This window comes from Dermacentor albipictus, unplaced genomic scaffold (genome assembly GCF_038994185.2).
Source record: "Dermacentor albipictus isolate Rhodes 1998 colony unplaced genomic scaffold, USDA_Dalb.pri_finalv2 scaffold_14, whole genome shotgun sequence".
NCBI classification, from domain to species: Eukaryota; Metazoa; Arthropoda; class Arachnida; order Ixodida; family Ixodidae; genus Dermacentor; species Dermacentor albipictus.
Genome location: NW_027225568.1, coordinates 2,900,351 through 2,917,797, shown reverse-complemented (window position 1 = coordinate 2,917,797; position 17,447 = coordinate 2,900,351).

Sequence of the window (17,447 nt, the reverse complement as noted above, 5' to 3'; positions counted from 1 at the left end):
AAAAGCAAAGCAGGAAACCGCTACATCCTCGTGGTTACTGACTACCACACGAAATGGGTCGAAGCTGTCGCGTGTACAGCGGCCACCGCTGCAGAAGCTGCTAAAGCCTTCGTCGAGCAAATTGTCTTACGCCATGTGGCACCAGAAAAAGTGATAACAGATCGAGGGCAGCATTTTGTCGCCAACCTGACTGAAGAAATTTTCCGACTTATAGGTAGCGAGCATGCCACTACTATAGCGTACCATCCTCAAGCGAACGGCTTGTGCGAGCGGTTCAACCGCACGTTGGCCGATATGCTCAGTATGTACGCTTCGTCGCACCATCGCGACTGGGACGAATTTCTTCCGTACGTGCTGTTTGCATACAATTCTTCTACCCACGAGACCACCGGGTTCACCCCGTTTTTTCTTCTTCACGGACATGAGCCTACACTTCCTATAGATGTAGCGCTGGGCGCGGAACGCGGTTTCGACTGCCCACTGGACGCCAGGACTGCACACTGGCCCTCCGGCTGCAGCGTGCTCGCGAGCTAGGGACCGAACGGGAGAGGCGTCAGCAAGTAAAGAACAAACGTAGTTACAACGCTAAACGACGTAGTGCAATCTACCATGCGGGGGACTTGGTGTATTTGTGGACTCCCTTCAGAGCTCGGGAAAAGACAACAAAACTCCTTCACCGATACCACGGGCCTTCCCTCTTGTTAAGCGAATCGGTGAGAACAACTGGGAGGTAGTGGATAGAACTGGCAAAAAACGCGACGTTGTTAATGTTGCGCGCTTAAAACCGTGCCACGTCAGACAGTGCTCGGATAATGACGACGCAGACGACGAGCCTGTTGACGGACATCGAGAGGAAGTGTGTGATCCAAGTGATGCGGTGCGCGAGTGCGATTTGAATGGTGCTGTGTGCGAGTGCAGTTCGCGTAGTGATCGTGTGTGCGAGACAGAGACTTGTGAAAGAGTGCGCGTAGTAGAAGACTCGGACGCCGGGACTGAACTTTACTCCGACTGGAAGATATTCCACAACGAAGGCGACCCGAGAACTATCACTGCTAACGACACGGACACTGATGTGTATCACAGCGCAAGTGAATAATCTTCATTGTTAATTTTATTGTGTAGCGCGCGCGAATGAACTTGATGTTTCTTGTCTTGTGCATTTTGTTTCCATTTTGTTAAAACTTGTTTTTGTTTTATGTGATGTTAAATCTTCCCGACGGATACTTCAGTTTTTTATATGAATCCCTAAATGTACGTGTTTAATTTGTACGTGTTTAATTTGTTAATTTGGTTTTGTAGTAATGATTTGTAACGAGTGGGACACTCTTTTTCGTAGGGGGGAGGTGTCGCGAAAAGAGTATGGTGCGGGCCTCTTTGCTTGCTTTCCGGGAATTTTGTGGGCTCCTCGACGTGGGGGGAAACCTTTGTACCCCAAATAACGCTTCGGCGCCGGGCATGTACTGCCGCCCGGCCGCCGCGCCTGACGTCACACGTGCACCTGATGCGTCCTCGTCCCACGCTCGGCTGTCAAAAGCCGATTAGTGATGGTCAGAGTGCTTTTGTGTACGGAGTGTTGACGCGACCATTTCTTGACCCCTTGAACTCTGCCGCTCATTGGATGATGTCGGCTTGCCTGATTGGTCGGAGTAACGAAGTAACCGATTGGTGGAGAAGCCTGCGCCTCCCGCCGGTCCGCGGGTCCCTTGGATGCTGGGGAAACTTATTTAAGGAATAGTTTGGGGTAGTTTTAGAGTGAGCAAGTAGACCGCAGCAGACGGCGTATCTTCACCAGGGGAGACCAGGCCGGTCAGGCAGGCCGACGACGACCAAGTCCCCCCACCCAGTCAACCCGGGTTGTGGGGGAGTACCGGGGTCAACGTATCGGATGATGATGGGTTGATGAGATATGTATGCTCATGGACGCGGTGCCTTCAAAGGTGCCAAGTCCTCCTCCCATCTGACAACGGTACGGGTATGACATCGTTCTGTTTGTAAATATTTTTATACATTGTTAGCTTAAAGTAAATCTCAAGTGAATAAACTTAGTTATGGAAATGCTACTTCTCGTCGTCGTACCTGTGGATTTGGACTTGCCCCTGCCAGAGCTCATCCCCATTCATCTTCCATCTCCCTGGTGAGTTGATGCGTTTGATATCTCACGGCTGCGTCACTTCGCTACAACTGGCTGACAGTGGTGAGACGGACTGAGACGGTGAGTGTTTGGTTCTTGCTTTGACTCCCTAGGCTTCATTTTGTGGTTGTTCTGTTTAGAACAGTAGGGAAGCTAGATTGTTGATTGTTAGCTGGGTTGTTTTCCTAGGTAGATTTAGCGAGCAGGACCAAGACAGTAAAGCAGCAACCATGGAGTTAAGGACACTGCTGAGAGACGAATTTTTTATTGTTGCTGAGGAACTGGGCCCAGCGGTACGCAAACAAATGCTAAAATCGGAATTATTGCAGCTAATTTTCGAACAGGCCAGTGAGGAAGACATTGAAATGGGGTTGTAACTTCTTAAAAAAAGAAAGGAACGGGACAGAGAGAGAGAGAGCAGAACGGGACAGAGAAGAACGAGTGAGAAAGAGAGGAACACGAGAAAGATCGCGAGTTAAGAAAACTGTAACTTGAACTTGAAAGCAAACATTTGGAGTAGTCTCAAGGAAGTGGAGGGGCTCTGGGACGATCAAGTGATGCAGAATCATACCGCATGGGCAGGCTCTTAAAGCCATGTGATGTCGGGAACGGCATAGGCTTGTTCCTAAGAAATTTTGAAAGGACTTGCGAGAAGATGAACTTCGCTCCGAGTACATGGCCACAGCAGTTGCTGTCTATGTTGCCGTGTGAGGTGGCGGAAGTAATAACCAGACTCAGTGCGAAGGATGCCTATGATTATGCGAAAGTTAAGGCTAGTCTTCTCAAGAAATACCTCATTTCAGCCGAAGCTTTTCGGCAAAGGTTTAGAAGCACAGGCAAGAAAGATAGCGAGGGGTATCCGGAGTTTGCATACGGCTTAAAGGCCAACCTAGTCGAGTGGCTGAAAAGCGCGGAAGCGTACGACAGCAGAGACAGGATCATTGAATGCACGTGTCTAGAACAGTTTTACAGAAGCATCCCACAATCTGTGAAGCTGTGGGTGCAATACAGAGGAAATGTAAACACTGTGGAAAGGGCGGCTGAATTAGCCGAAGAGTACGCAACGCGTAGAAAGCTGAACGCCGAGGACGGAAATTGGGACGGTCGAAATGGACCCAGGAAACCATTTCCGTTCAAGAAGGGTTCGCAGACTAGACGACCGGAACCTGTAGACGTAGAGGAAAAAGCCCTCAGAAAAGAGCGAGGAGAAGTCTAACGAGGAAACCGTACAAAAAGAACAGAAAAGAAAATTCGAATCTTTTAGACCGATCCGCTGCTATAAGGGCCACGAACTGGGACATATCGCTGTAAACTGCGGGAAGCCTAGCGTAGTTTTCTCCTACAGGGATGAAAAAGACGAGAATATGGAACATTTAAAACCATATCTTCACGACCTGGAAGGTAATGGCAAATCATGCCGGGTGCTGCGAGACAGTGCCGCCATTATGGACATTGTCCATCCGTCTTACGTGACGATAGATGACTTCACTGGAGAAGTAGTATGGATTAAACAGGTTGTAGAAGAACACAGCGTGTGTCTGCCCATGGCCAAAGTCAAAATCAGTGGACCGTTCGGGGAGCTAGTGAGCGAGGCTGAGTTTCCAAATTTTTGTCGCTGCACAACCCTTACATTTTTTCGAATCGTTCAGAGCAGTTACTGCGGGACAAAGTCCTTAAACTGGGAGAGGGCGTAGTATAGGCGTTGACACGAGGCCAAGCTCGGAAAATCGCGTCGCTTTAGGCTGAAAATGGAAAAGCTGCTCCAGTGGATGTAGCAAAAGAGCTAACATCAGTAACCGAATCTGAGCTAGGCTCGAGGGACGAAAAAAACGGTTGAGCAAAGCCTGCCAGCTGACCAGCTCAATGAGAGCGGATCACTAGGGTGTCAAAGTTCACGCCTGCAGGAAGAGCCAGCTGACGCACCCGCAACCGAGATAGGGTCATTACTCTCACAGGCCTCAAAGAACTTTGATCAGCTCTTACGTGTAGACAGAGAGTCACTGGCAGCCGAGCAAAAGAAGGATGGCAGCTTAGCTAAACTACATCACACCGCTAAAGAAGGCATTGCTAGGCGCAACGTGACGATGCAAGAGAGAGGAGGATTGTTATATCGGCATTACAGAGATCGAAAGGGTAGGATTCTATATCAGTCAGGGGTACCTACAAAGTACAAGGAGGACCTTTTGACGCTCTCTCATGGAAATGCGTGGTCTGGCCACTATGCACAAACAAATAAAAGGAAATATTGTTTATGAAATAATAGTGCCCTGGCTATTTCAAAGGCGTAGAAAACTTTGTAAGATCATGGAACGCCTGCCTGCGCTCGGGTAAACCAGGAGAAACATGGAAAGCTCCACTGAAGGTAGTGCCCTTAAAATCGGAACCTTTCAGACGAGTTGTCATAGACACGGCAGGGCCTCTACCAAAGATAAAGTCGGGTTACAGGTACTTGTTTACCATGTTGTGTCCAGCTACAAAATTTCCAAAAGGAATCGCTCTGAAAGAGCTCAGCTCAACCGAAGTAGTAGACGCGCTTCTGAGAGTGTTCGCACGAGTTTGATAGTATTCGCACCCTCTCTGTAATGCCCCGATGGGCATTACAGAGGGGATGAGTCATCATCATCATCAGCCTGGTTACGCCCACTGCAGGGCAAAGGCCTCTCCCATACTTCTCCAACAACCCCGGTCATGTACTAATTGTGGCCATGCCGTCCCGGCAAACTTCTTAATCTCATCCGCCCACCTAACCTTCTGCCGCCCCCTGCTACGCTTCCCTTCCCTTGGGATCCAGTCCGTAGCCCTTAATGACCATCGGTTATCCTCCCTCCTCATTACATGTCCTGCCCATGCCCATTTCTTTTTCTTGATTTCAACTAAGATGTCATTAACTCGCGTTTGTTCCCTCACCCAATCTGCTCTTTTCTTATCCCTTAACGTTACACCTATCATTCTCCTTTCCATAGCTCGTTGCGTCGTCCTCAATTTGAGTAGAACCCTTTTCGTAAGCCTCCAGGTTTCTGCCCCGTCGGTGAGTACTGGTAAGATACAGCTATTATACACTTTTCTCTTGAGGGATAATGGCAACCTGCTGTTCATGATCTGAGAATGCCTGCCAAACGCACCCCAGCCCATTCTTATTCTTCTGATTATTTCCGTCTCATGATTCGGATCCGCTGTCACTACCTGCCCTAAGTAGATGTATTCCCTTACCACTTCCAGTGGCTCGCTACCTATCGTAAACTGCTGTTCTCTTCCGAGACTGTTAAACATTACTTTAGTTTTCTGCAGATTAATTTTCAGACCCACCCTTCTGCTTTGTCTCTCCAGGTCAGTGAGCATGCATTGCAATTGGTCTCCTGAGTTACTAAGCAAGGCAATATCATCAGCGAATCGCAAATTGCTAAGGTATTCTCCATCAACTTTTATCCCCAATTCTTCCCAATCCAGGTCTCTGAATACCTCCTGTAAACACGCTGTGAGTAGCATTGGAGAGATCGTATCTCCCTGTCTGACGCCTTTCTTTATTGGGATTTTGTTGCTTTCTTTATGGAGGACTACGGTGGCTGTGGAGCCGCTATACATATCATTCAGTATCTTTACATACTGCTCTTCTACACCTTGATTCCGTAATGCCTCCATGACTGCTGAGGTTTCGACAGAATCAAACGCTTTCTCGTAATCAATGAAAGCTATATGTAGGGGTTGGTTATATTCCGCACATTTCTCTATGACCTGATTGATAGTGTGAATATGATCTATTGTTGAGTAGCCTTTACGGAATCCTGCCTGGTCCTTTGCTTGACAGAAGTCTAAGGTGTTCCTTATTCTATTTGCGATTACCTTAGTAAATAGTTTGTAGGCAACTGACAGTAAGCTCATCGGTCTATAACTTTTCAAGTCTTTGGCGTCCCCTTTCTTATGGATTAGGATTATGTTAGCGTTCTTCCAAGATTCCGGTACGCTCGAGGTCATGAGGCATTGCGTATACAGGGTGGCCAGTTTCTCTAGAACAATCTGCCCACCATCCTTCAACAAATCTGCTGTTACCTGATCCTCCCCAGCTGCCTTCGCCCTTTGCATATCTCCCAAGGCTTTCTTTACTTCTTCCGGCGTTACCTTTAGGATTTCGAATTCCTCTAGACTATTTTTTTCTTCCATTATCGTCGTGGGTGCCACTGGTACTGTATAAATCTCTATAGAACTCCTCAGCCACTCGAACTATCTCATCCATATTAGTAATGATATTGCCGGCTTTGTCTCTTAACGCATACATCTGATTCTTGCCAGTTCCTAGTTTCTTCACTGTTTTTAGGCTTCCTCCGTTCCTGAGAGCATGCTCAATTCTATCCATATTATACTTCCTTATGTCAGCTGTCTTACGCTTGTTGATTAACTTCGAAAGTTCTGCCAGTTCTATTCTAGCTGTAGGGTTAGAGGCTTTCATACATTGGCGTTTCTTGATAAGATCTTTCGTCTCCTGCGATAGTTTACTGGTATCCTACCTAACGGAGTTACCACCCACTTCCAGGGGGTGAGTACATGGTTAAAACAAAAAAAAAACGTTGAAGGCTATAAGGACAAGATCAACAGACCGCACCAGCAGCAAAATAGAAATAAAATAAAAAAACGGCAAAATTTGAGTCATTTTAAAAGATGATCTGTTACCGCGGTCTTGAATGATGACGCATCGGCTAAGGTGGCGATAGAAGAGGAAAGGCGGTTCCAATCAGAACCGGTTTTCGGCATAAAAGAATGCAGGAACATGTCAGTGCGACAAAGAGGAACAGCTACCTTATTGCTGTGATCGATACGGGAGGATAAGTGCCCTGGCTGCGAAATGAGTTGCTGATTCAAGGAACGGTGATGGAACACTTTGTGGAATAAACAAAGCCGCGGGATGTTGCGCCGAGTTTGAAGGCTAGGAAGTTTGAGTTTGAGTTTATTTATTTTTCATTTTTACAACTGAATGGAATCAGAAGCTAAAGGCCATGTGGCCTGACAGAGGCTTCTGCTCCCACAACAATTCGGCACGCAGGCCGTACGCAGCAACATCTATCATACAGATATACCGAAATCAACTGGAGTGACGATTTCATCTGTGAGGCACCAGCGGCACGTGAATAGTTCGACATAATAAAACGGACTGATCGATTCTGAAGGGATTCTATGGATTGAATGAGTGTGCGGTGAGCCGTATTCCAAACTGCACACGGGTATTCGAGTTTAAGACGAAGGAAAGTTTGGTAAAGCATTCATTTTAGGCTCTGTGGAGCTTGGAAAAAATTGCGTAGGAAATAACCGAGAGTGCGATTTGCATTACCTATGATGTAGTCAATGTGAGTATGCCATGAAAAGTCATCAGATATGTAGACACTTAGGTACTTGTATGCAGACACGCTCCAGTCCGATGCCATTATATCGGGACTATGGAGACATTGAGGCATTAGTGCTTCGCGAAAATGTCATGTACTTGCATTTACTGATGTTAAGGGTAATTAACCATTTATTGCACCATCCAGATACCTTATTTAGGCCAGATTGAAGGACAAGTGTATTATTAGGCTTATTTATTTCGCGACAGATAACGCAGTCGTCTGCAAACAAATTTATACGAGAGTTAATGTTATGTGGAAGATAATTTATATAGAATAGGAATAGTAGGGGACCTAAAATGGAACCTTGAGGGACGCCACATTCAACAGAACAAGGAGAAGAAGCGTAATTGTTAGCGATAACATATTGGGTTCGGTTAGATAAAAAGCGTTAGATAAATATCTTTCAAAATAGAACCCGCAGCAGCGAGGGAATTCACCTTCGTGCTAGCTCTCGCTTCAACGCGACCGAAGCGGCGAGAATATAGCGCTCACGAAGCTCTCAGCTCATGTCGCACTATGCGCTTTTCGCAGGTCACTTTTAAGATAGGTGTACGCGCGTCTGCTTTCAAAGCGAAGTAAACGGTGAGAACGCAGCGCGTGAAGTTTTCAGCAGTGGGCACACTCTGTCCGCATTGCAGTTCGCTTTCAATATACGGTTCGCGCGGCCGTGCCACAAGCAGCCGCCGCCGGAGAACGGTCGATATGGGTTCGACGCGGATGAAAAGGGCTAAAGAGCGATAAAGGCTCCAAATGAACGGAACGTCACTAGCGCACCTGGCCCCGGCACCTGCAGTACTTTGCTTGCGCCATTCACTTGGCGTCGCCGACCACAGCAGCTCGTGTCGCCGCAGCATTGTCGCGTATACTCGTCGGATCAAGTTTCATAACATTGATAACGACATGGACAGTGTGTAGATCAGGAAGAGTCACAATGCTTACGCATACTCAGACAAATCCCAGAGGAGTTCCTGTGTGATTTTTTTTACCGGAAATGTGCAGTCGGTGGTGACCCAGAGTTGACAATGCGTGTCAAAGGGGTGTGAAGCTTTTCATTTTATGTGAGTCTTGGCCAGCTCCCAAAGATCTGCTCAAGCTGGGACTTGCTGATGGCTGTATGTGTTTTTTTATTGTCGCATGCCCTCGAACCGCTATGAATCCTACCGTGTAATGACATTAGAGCAGTATTCACGTCGAAAAGGAAATACAGCCGGTAATTGGGCTGCCTTAGGTTTGAGGCCTGGCAGCAGCTCCCCTCCCCCGTTTCCGTTTACAAGTTAGGGGAGGGGTCTCTAGCAATCTTACACCCCCTCCCCACATAGTGAGAGGGGTTCCCAATTGGCCATGCAGGGGGAAGGAGCAAAGGAGCAGGTCCATTGCCATAGTAGAAAAAAATTTACTGTTAGTGAGCGTTACAAGTGCCCGGCGTGCCTCCCTTGGCTATGCCGCTACTCCCCCCCCCCCCCCCCCCGCCCGGAATCGATGCAAATCGAGCTATCAGAACGTGTATTACGCGCATTCATGACATAACATGAATGACATGCCGCCAAGCTGGCATGGATGTCGTGGCATCATCATCATCAACAACAACCTATTTTGATGTCCATCGCAGAACGAAAGCTTCTCCAGCGATCTCCCATACCCCTGTCTTCTGCTAACTGGTTCCACGTGTCTTCAAGTTTCCTAATTCCATCACGTCCACCTTATTCTCTGCCGTCCTCGACTGTGCTTCCCTTCCCTTAGCACCAGCACTGAGCAATAGACCAGCAGTTATCTCCCTTACGCATTGCAATGTCTGCCCAGCACGACGTATTCCTCTTAATGTCAACCAGAATATCAGCTATCCCCGTTCGCTCTCTAATCCACATCGCTGTCTTACAGTCTATTGTCGTCATGCCTAATATTTTTCATTCCATCGCTCGTTTCGCGGTCCTCAAAGTCTTCCCAAGCTTCTTTGGTAACTTCCAAGTTTTGGCCCCATACGTTAGTAACGGTAGAAAGCAATGATTAGCAGTAAGCTCCATGGTCATGATTTAGTAATTCCTGCCGTAAGCTCTCCAACAAATTTTTTATTTTTGTTAATTTCCTTGATCAGAGGTTCCTGCGAGTAATTAACCTGAATAAACGTATTTCTGCGCTGGTTCTAGAGATGACATTTCGTTCTCTCGCCAGGCTGTGGAACATTACTTTTCTCTTCTGCATACTAACTTTCAATCAGACTTTTACACTTTCTGCACGAAGGTCCTCAAACGTTTGTTGCAAATAGTCTGCAGCGTTGCTGAGTATGCCAATGTCATCTACAAACCGTAAGTGGGTGAGCTATTTGCCGTTAGCCATCACTCCTAACCATTCCCAGTCTAACTGGTTGCACACCTTTAAGTATTCAGTGATAGCATTGTAAATATTTTGCCATTGATCATGCGAAGCCTTTTGCAGATTTCTGGCTATGCAAAGTCGGCGCGTTAGTGTCATCCGTTCGATATCAACATTCGTAGGAAACTTCATTTTTGACCGTTGTTCGGAGTCAGTGCGCTGCTGCCTAGATGGCCCCATCTAATCATTCCAACTACCAGATTCAAGCGCAGGTAGCGCGCGTTTCATGTATAGCCAATATCAACGCGTTAACTGCCAATGTTCATTTATCATATACTGTAAGCTTGTTCACTTACTCCCTTATAATTAGGGTGTAAATTAGAAAGACTGGGGTGCTCCAAGGGTGTTTTCTTTATTGAACACCCTTTACCGTTATAAAAGGGTGTTTCAAGGGTGTTTACGAGGGTGAAAATATAAGTACACCCGTATTACACCCATAAGTGTGTGAAAATTTTAAAAGTGTAGTGCCAGTAGTGAGCATTACTCACTTATTCCGTAACATACGACAGGGACAAGGGAAGAAAGACATGGTTCCCTACGCTGATTCAAAAGTCCGTGCATGGGTCAAATTCTGCAAGGCAGTAGCAAGAAATTATATACGTACAGATAATCACGCTATACATAGACCATATGAGGCACGACGAGATGCCCGGCAATACAAATACAAATACAAAGCATCAACCGTAGCAATGCATATATGCCCATGGTCCGAGTGGCTTTTAGTGGCCGGGTGAGTCCCGCTTCTAAATAAGAAGTATTCATTAGCGATTTCATGCAGGGTTTCTGAACATGGGATCTGGCCATATATCAGGCCTCTAGGTCATAAAACGGCTATTTTGCGCTTCCAGAGCATCGTAGAGAGTGGCAAAAGCTATCAAAACGTAGGGCGAAATGTGAAAAGCTAGAATTAGTCGCAGAGTAAGTAAAATAATGGTACTGGCGTATTCATAGCGTCATACCCGCCGTGGTTGCTCAGTGGCTATGGTGTTAGGCTGCTGAGCACGAGGTCGCGGGATCGAATCCCGGCCACGGCAGCCGCATTTCGATGGGGGCGAAATGCGAAAACACCCGTGTGCTTAGATTTAGGTGCACGTTAAAGAACCCCAGGTGGTCAAAATTTCCGGAGTCCCCCACTACGGCGTGCCTCATAATCAGAAAGTGGTTTTGGCACGTAAAACCCCATTTATTAATTATCATAGCGTCAATGTAATCGAAAATGAACCACGTGGTACGATACAGGATACTTTCTCTGAGATCGGCCCTAGTAGATCCTTGGTCATAAAAAAAATAGAAAAAAAAACAAAGAAAGCCAGGCGCACGTGTCAACCAAAGACGACGCGAAAGACAACAAGGTCGATGTGTATGAGCTCAAACAGGGCGAATGAAAAAAAAAAAAACTTCATGCGAATAATTGAATGTGTTCCGCAAATAAATCTAAGGTATTATAATACAAAAAATGATGTATTACAAATATGTTATGCAATTATGCAACATTTCCTCAAAAATAATACTTCGATTTCAGTATCTAAAAACACGTCTACGTGGACCTTCTCTTCTTTCGCATCAACTTTGGTTGACACGCCGATATATCTTTTTCTTCAGAAAACGGAACATATTGGCTCGAGCCAATGAGATTCGTCTGCATTTACATGGGTGGTTACGTTTGTATGGTATGGTATGGCTTGAGAGCAGCAAAGTAACTAGCAAAAATAATGTTGCTCATAATGGTGTTGCAAATATTTCAAGAAAACCAACTCTACTAGCGAAACGAGAAGGAGAAACTAACAAAGAGAAAGTTCTTTTTTTTGGGGGGGGGGGGGCGAACAAAAACACCTAAAACAAACGTACTTTTAAATGCTGATACCGCTGTAGTTCTCGCCCCAACCAATTTTATTTATTGAAAAATTGAAATCTCCCGTTATTTGTTCCTTTTCGTACAGTTTTAGTGATTTATATGCGTACATGTGCTGTATATCATTTCTCTGTCGATATTATCGATGGTGACGCATGATCAGCCGTCGATGTTAGATTAGGGAATCAAAATTATATAGGATCACGACTGTTATATGAGTGAGTTGATCATCTTAAATTTATTGAAGCATAAAGGCACATTGCAGGTGGCACCCTATTTAGATATATTTGGAAATAGCTGGTGCAATGGGCATCATAATAGCGGTCATCACATTCACGCCCCATTTCATCCTTAACAAATTGCAATGGTGATCAGCTGGATGATGCCCATTCTGCTCAACTCTTTAACAACGCTTTTTCGTCTGTTTTCACTCATGAAGTCATTACCCCTTCTTTAGCGCTCAGTTCACTTCACGATTATTCCATGCCCTCTATAGTTATAAGTGATGGTGGTATTCTTTCTTTATTAAATAACCTTAAAGATACTACAAGCACCGACCCGCTTGGCTTTAACTACAAAATTCTTCGAAATATATCTCAGAGTATTTTTCAAGTCCTTTCTGCACTTTTTTCTCAGTCTTTATCATCTGGCTGCATCCCTCATGACTGGCGAGTAGCTAAAGTAATCCCAATTTTCAAATCTGGCAGCCGCTCTGATCCCCTAAACTTTAGACCCATTTCACTGACTTGCACCTTCTCAAAGCTCCTTGAACATGTCATACACACCCATATCATTAATTATCTTGAAGATCACAACATCATATATAAATATCAGCACGGTTTTCGCAAGGGATTTTCTTGCGACACTCAGCTTGCTGGATTTACTAACGACTTATTTACTTTAGTAGACGCCGGGTTTCAAGTCGACGCTTTGTTTCTCGATTTTTCTAAGGCATTTGATCGGGTCCCCCACCATAGACTACTACTCAAGTTATCGCATCTCAATGTTCACCCTCAGGTTTTAGCATGGATTAAAGACTTCCTCTCATCTCGCGTTCAGTTCACAGCTGTTAATGGTTCTAACTCTTCGATGGCTCAAGTCACATCCGGTGTACCCCAGGGGAGCGTGCTTGGTCCCCTGCTCTTTCTAATATTTATTAATGACCTACCCAATTGTGTATCTTCCCAAATCAGACTGTTCGCGGACGACTGTGTTGTGTACCGAGCCATTAAATGTGAAACTGACCACCAATTTTTACAAACTGACCTCGATTCAATTAACACTTGGTGTTAATCGTGGCTAATGATGCTAAACCACTCTAAGACAGAGCTGGTCTCCTTTACAAGAAACTCTTCCCGCATCCCAACTGCATACACTATTAATCACGTAACAGTTGAGACAGCTTCTACTTACAAATATTTAGGGGTTCACCTTCAGTCCGACTTAACCTGGAACTATCACATCGATCTGATTTTAGCAGCTGCTAACCGTTCTCTTGGCCTCTTAAAACGTAACCTTCGACACGCTCCAGCGCCTGTGCGTAAACTTGCTTATACCACCCTAATCCGTCCGAAAATCGAGTACGCTTCAGCCATATGGGACCCGGATCAAACCTACCTCATAGATAACATCGAATCCCTGCAGAACCGTGCTGCTCGTTTCATTTTTTCAGATTACTCACGTTTCACTAGCGTCACATTGTTAAAGGCTCGTGCCGGTCTTGATAACCTTTCCCATCGTCGCAAACTTGCTCGCTTAACACTTTTTCACAAAATTTACCATCATCCGTTGCTTCATGACGATTTCTTTCAATTACCATCGGCGGTCTTTCCACGCCGTGACCATCCTTTCAAGATCAAACGCATCATTTGCCGCACTTCATCTTTTGCGAAATCATTCATACCCAAAACAATTATTGAGTGGAACCAGCTGCCTTCTTCAATCGCAACTGAAATGAATTCGTCCAAATTTCATGAACTTCTAAAAAATGAATGTGATGAGTAGCTTTTCTTCTAGTTTTGTTCCATTACCGCAATGTGTTTGATTTTTAATATATATACATTTTTTTGTGTTCTGTTTACTACGTTGCGTTTTTTTTTTCATTATGTCTCATTGAGTGTTGTTGTTCTGTTTTTTTTATTCTTTGCCTATTCCTTGAATACGCTTCTCTAGATGTTTGTTGAATTTTTGTCACCCCCCTATGTAATACCCTCGTTGTGAGGGCCTTTAGGGGTTTCTTGAAATAAATAGGCCTGAAATGACGATGATGATGTTCGCGTTCGCGACGAGGATAGTAAAATCATTATATTGTTTTTAACTTGAAGGGTGATCTCCCACACAGTGATGACCGCTACTCGATTATATTGAAAGTATATCCCGATTGCCAAGCGAGCAGTTCATGATAAACTAGCCTGTCCAATATGGCATTTCCCACGCACCTCATAATTGGGCATATGGGGGCACTTTGGCTGCGAAACGAAACTCTACATTTATTTCATGTCTGCTTACTCGTTGCACAGAATGCCGTGAGAGCGATAGAAATACTGCTCTCTTCTATGAGCTGGTTCCATGAGTCATTGGCCTGGCGCCAACCAGACAACCATCTTTGCAGGCGCATAGCGTTCCCAACTAAGCTAGACGCACATGTTTAGCGATGTCACAACGTAGTGGACTTATTTTCCCCACGTCGTTCTCCTTTCATCCTCATTCATTTTCCTCCCGGTCGTTTCTTGCAGTGCCGAGCGAGCCTTAGATCAAAGTGACGTCTCGGGCTTTCTGCAATTAGGTCTCTCTCGCTCTCTCTGCGACTCTTAAAACTTGTTATAGCGCTTCTCGTAAATTTTTGTTCCTTTGATAATGAATCTATGGTCGTTTCAGACACCGCTGTAATCAGTGCGTCCGTGTCTAGTGTATATTTCTTGGCGGTAGCACCCCTTCGGACTGAAACCGGGAGCAGCGGACGAAAACGAGGAGCGGTGGGACATCTCGTGCAGCAAGCAGTAAAACCGGCGGTGTTCTTCAGCTTCGTAGGTTACCCGCATGCCTCTTTTCGTAGGGCCGATTTAGGAGTTCAGCGAAGAGCGACGCAATGGATGAAGGGAGGATCCCGAATTCCATCAGCCTGAGGGCGCAGGAGCCCATACCAGCGCTGACGCGTGCCTCGACTCTGCTCTGCCAACTAAGGATGCAGTGGAATGCCCTGAAGCTGGAGCTGTCCTCCGGTAGGCAGGAACTCGCTTCTGGAGAGCCCCCAGACGACCGGAGGATCACGCGGACACGGAACCGGGAAGCTGAGCTGGCCTGCCAGGTCAGCCAAACACTAAACGTGTTACAGCAAGAGTTGCGTGACCTGATGGCTAGTAACCGCGCTTTGATGAGAGGAAATGAACGCCGGTTGAACCGGTTGTCCCGTGTGCGTCAGGGAGCCCTCACGATTCCAGGCTGCTTCGGAATGTCCGCATCAGGATCCGACGAGGACGCGTTGGCAACTGAGGCGAGTTCCCGTTCACGGACCCCTGGTTCCCATCCAGGAATGGTCATCGAAAGCGGCACCGCACCCACCGAGCCGCCAGACGTGTCCACACAGGAGTCCCATTCCACCTCTCGGGGCACTGAAGAGAACGGAGGAGCCCAAGCCTAGCCGAAGGGGATCGGGAGCCCGGACGTGCACCCCTCGGGTAGCATGGACGAGGGATGCGGTTCGGAGGAAGCTCGCCATGCTATCGAACGAGGCGACAACGGCGGCATAGCGAGTGAGCTGAAATAAAACCGTTCAACCCAATTGCCTTCCTGTTTTTTCGCACCGCGCCAACGATAACTTTTACAGCGCTTCACCAGTGTGCGAGATGTGGGCCTATTTCGAAAAAAGAGTCCTGGCGCTAGAATTGTTAGTAAGAGCAAGTGCCACCTGTCGTTAGGCTACACAATATTTGAGAAGGCGGGGAATGCCAAAGGCTGGTTATGAACTAAAAGCTTTGTAATAGCAGCCCCCGATCTACTGAGCAGGTGCCCACTGTATTTCAGGAGGTGGGTATGCATAACTATGTGCTTCTTGATAAGAGATATAATGATGCGCAACGTCGCTATTACCGATCAAAAAACATGTGATGCGCGTCATTTTCATTCCTTGTTCGTGTGTCGTTTCGCTACGTACCTGCGCATTTGAGTGTTGATAGAATCTCTACTTATGGAAATTCGTGGTGTCTGTTTCCAAGGACGAACCATCCTTAAATTTCCTGCGCTCGTATTCGCAAAAGCCTCTTAGGTTAGAATTGTTCGTAAAGAGATAACTCCAGCAAATCCTGATCCGGGACATAATATCCGGGGTGAGCGGCCAACTTAAGGAGCATTTTGCGAAAGAAATTTGGCCCTCAATTCGTGCAGCTGTCTTCCTCATTTATAACACGACTGTACTGAATAATCTGTATAGATCGTTAGCGTCTAGGTACTGAAAATACGAAATAAAAGCCACTTGAAATTCAACTTTGGTTCGGTTTATATGACTCCAGCACTCCATAAAGCACAGGGTCTTTCACGCAACTTGAGCCAAAGATTAAAAATATGCAAATGCCGCGTGCCGGGACTGAACCAAGGTAACGTTGTTTGCCGTCGCTTGGAGATACTGAGATTATTTTCATTCCGCCTAATTAGATAACTAGTCGTAATTAATTAGTCAACTTTTTAATTATTATACTTAGACGAAAAGTGTCAGTGAGAAAAATTGTAGAGAAACATGAAAAACTCGCGATACAGCTTTGTCTTCAATACATGCTACATAAAAGTGTTTTTCTGAGCCTGAAAGAAGCCCTCGAGTATACGCAAAATTGACGCCTGACTGGTCGCTCGAGGTACTTTGCGTATATTCGCTGAATTATTTCACGCTCGAAAAAACACCTTAATGTAGCGCGTATTGAGCAGCATAAAGCTGCATAGGGAGTTTTACATATTGCTCTACAACATTCTCATTGGCACTTTTCATCTTATTATAATATCTGAATTGTTGTATCATTCATTAGCACTAATTATCTAATTAGGCGCAATGCAACAAATAATCGGAGTATCTCCAAGCAAGAGGAAACTACATTACCTTTGTACGGTCCAGCTACGTAGCATTTGCATATTTTAAAAGTTCGGCTCAAGTTAGGTGAACCACCCTATATGACTTTATCCTACACGTAATGAGTATACAACAAAACTGCAACCGTTTTGTCGGTCATCTGGGCTTAATTGGGTTGTTTTTCCCAGCAATCATTTAGTGCGCAGCACTTAAGCGCCCATTCCTGGGTTGAGTGTCGCCGTCCCTCAGCGTAACCGCGCGAACGCGCTCGTGCCACTGCTCGCGCGTTCGTCCTCTTCTACCACAACTGATTCCGGCGTGGCTCAGAATGCCGGCGTTGCCATACTGCCCTTCCCTCTGCGAAAGCGCTGACGGCACTGGCCCACTGCCACACGGTGCGGCGATTTTGCCTTCAAGTTCGTTGCCTCAATATATCACGAAGTGCAAAGACGTGGAGAGCTGCCCTCAAATTTGGCATTAGGGAGTATCGTAAACGTCGGACACTTTATTTTTTAAATCTTTTTTCAGTCCCCACGTGGGAGCAGCCCGCAGCTCTGCCTTAGGGCGGAGCTTCTTAGGACTCTGTCCGTCTGTCTGTCTGTCTGTCTGTCTGTCTGTCTGTCTGTCTGTCTGTCTGTCTGTCTGTCTGTCTGTCTGTCTGTC